The following is a 2,500-nucleotide window of genomic DNA, read 5'->3' as shown; positions in this document are numbered from 1 at the left end:
CTGCGACGACCTGGCGTGTTCCTGCTGCGAGGCGCCTCTGCCCCCGCACCTGCTGGACCGCTGGGAGGGCGAGGAGGCGGGGCGCGGCGAGGACAGGGAGGGAACCCGCACCATCTCCCGCGCTCACCTCCGCCGCGACAGCTTCGGAGAGGTGGTGGCGCGGCGCTCCCCCTCCCAGGACTCCCTCGACCACGCCCCCTGCCCCCCACGCCCCCCACGCCCGCTCCCCACCGCTGCTCCTGGACGACCCCACCCCTCTCACCACTCCCACGCCCCCACCGCACGTGTCCGGGGGGCGCCGCTCCCCCAGCCAGGACTCCTACGGCTATGGGGCGCCGCCCAGACGCACCGACAGCCAGGACAGTCTGGACCAGCAGGTGTGTGTGTGTGTGTGTGTGTGTGTGTGTGTGTGTGTGTGTGTGTGTGTGTGTGTGTGTGTGTGTGTGTGTGTGTGTGTGTGTTTTAATATGTTTATCATCACATTCTCTCTCTCTCTCTCTCGCTCTCTCTCTCTCTCTCTCTCTCTCTCTCTCTCTCTCTCTCTCTCTCTCTCTCTCTCTCTCTCTCTCTCTCTCTCTCTCTCTCTCTCTCTCTCTCTCTCTCTCTCTCTCTCTCTCTCTCTCACACACTTATGCACCCCCACAAGTCTCCCTCACACCCACCCATCCGCACACTTATACGCCCTCCATCCCAGCAGGTGTGCGGGCGTGGACGGGCAGCGAGTCAGGAGAGCCTTGGCACAATGAGCAGCAGGGGGTCCGTGTGTGGCAGCCTGTACAGCGTGGCGTCGGCGAGAAGTGACGCGGCTGTTTCCAGGTGTTCCAGCAAAGAGACGGTGCGTGGCAGAGGAGAGGAGAGGGTGTGGGGGTGTTTGGGAGGCTGTGGCAGTGTTTGGGAGGTTGTGGCAGTGTTTGGGAGGGCGTGGCAGTGTTTGGGAGGCTGTGGCAGTGTTTGGGAGGCTGTGACAGTGTTTGGGAGGCTGTGGCAGTGTTTGGGAGGCTGTGGCAGTGTTTGGGAGGCTGTGGCAGTGTTTGGGAGGGTGTGGCAGTGTTTGGGAAGCTGTGGCAGTGTTTGGGAGGCTGTGGCAGTGTTTGGGAGGGCGTGGCAGTGTTTGGGAGGCTGTGGCAGTGTTTGGGAGGGTGTGGCAGTGTTTGGGAGGGTGTGGCAGTGTTTGGGAGGGTATGGCAGTGTTTGGGAGGCTGTGGCAGTGTTTGGGAGGGTGTGGCAGTGTTTGGGAGGCTGTGGCAGTGTTTGGGAGGCTGTGGCAGTGTTTGGGAGGCTGTGGCAGTGTTTGGAAGGCTGTGGCAGTGTTTGGGAGGCTGTGGCAGTGTTTGGGAGGCTGTGGCAGTGTTTGGGAGGCTGTGGCAGTGTTTGGGAGGCTGTGGCAGTGTCTGGGAGGCTGTGGCAGTGTTTGGGAGGCTGTGGCAGTGTTTGGGAGGCTGTGGCAGTGTTTGGGAGGGTGTGGCAGTGTTTGGGAAGCTGTGGCAGTGTTTGGGAGGGCGTGGCAGTGTTTGGGAGGCTGTGGCAGTGTTTGGGAGGCTGTGGCAGTGTTTGGGAGGCTGTGGCAGTGTTTGGGAGGCTGTGGCAGTGTTTGGGAGGCTGTGGCAGTGTTTGGGAGGCTGTGGCAGTGTTTGGGAGGCTGTGGCAGTGTCTGGGAGGCTGTGGCAGTGTTTGGGAGGCTGTGGCAGTGTTTGGGAGGCTGTGGCAGTGTTTGGGAGGCTGTGGCAGTGTCTGGGAGGCTGTGGCAGTGTTTGGGAGGCTGTGGCAGTGTTTGGGAGGCTGTGGCAGTGTTTGGGAGGCTGTGGCAGTGTCTGGGAGGCTGTGGCAGTGTCTGGGAGGCTAAAAGATTATGTGAGAGTATTGACAAAAGCAAGATTAAGAGGGGGATCTGAAGGAGGTGGTGAAGTGTCCCATGGGATGTAACAAGGGTGACTAAGAGGGGTGTGATGGAGGTGCTGAAGAGGTACAGGGGACACAGCAAGGGTGCCTTAAACAACATGGTGAGGGTCAACAGGCAAGGTAGAGCAGGGAGTGACGGGCTGCACACTGATAAAGTTGGATTAACAAAGAGACAGGAAGGAATTGGTTCTCAGACAGAGTGGTGCATGACTGGACAGACTCAGTGGTCAGGCTGTTAGTGCCCAGGCTGTAGACAGACTCAGTGGTCAGGCTGTTAGTGCCCAGGCTGTAGACAGACTCAGTGGTCAGGCTGTTAGTGCCCAGGCTGTAGACAGACTCAGTGGTCAGGCTGTTAGTGCCCAGGCTGTAGACAGACTCAGTGGTCAGGCTGTTAGTGCCCAGGCTGTAGACAGACTCAGTGGTCAGGCTGTTAGTGCCCAGGCTGTAGACAGACTCAGTGGTCAGGCTGTTAGTGCCCAGGCTGTAGACAGACTCAGTGGTCAGGCTGTTAGTGCCCAGGCTGTAGACAGACTCAGTGGTCAGGCTGTTAGTGCCCAGGCTGTAGGGAGCTGTCAAACAAGACTGTGCCGCTGTGTGGACA

The 2,500-nt window shown here is 59.6% G+C and overlaps 1 protein-coding gene across 6 annotated transcripts in view; it reads left to right on the top strand.

Moving 5' to 3' along the window:
- LOC135096573 (gamma-aminobutyric acid type B receptor subunit 2-like) overlaps nt 1-2,500 on the top strand; it is a 144,429-nt gene that overhangs the window by 140,579 nt on the left and 1,350 nt on the right. For 5 of the 6 annotated variants that reach the window (XM_063998159.1, XM_063998158.1, XM_063998160.1 and 2 more), the window contains 2 exons: nt 1-377; nt 698-835. The exon at nt 1-377 is cut by the window's left edge. The gene's annotated coding sequence lies outside the window, so the exon portion shown is untranslated. Of the gene's footprint in view, nt 378-694; nt 836-2,500 lie in introns of all 6 variants that reach the window. The other variant, XM_063998157.1, reaches the window with a different exon arrangement.

This window comes from Scylla paramamosain, unplaced genomic scaffold (genome assembly GCF_035594125.1).
Source record: "Scylla paramamosain isolate STU-SP2022 unplaced genomic scaffold, ASM3559412v1 Contig4, whole genome shotgun sequence".
NCBI classification, from domain to species: Eukaryota; Metazoa; Arthropoda; class Malacostraca; order Decapoda; family Portunidae; genus Scylla; species Scylla paramamosain.
Note: the sequence above shows the minus strand (reverse complement) of the source record. Positions and strands in the feature narration are given on the sequence as shown.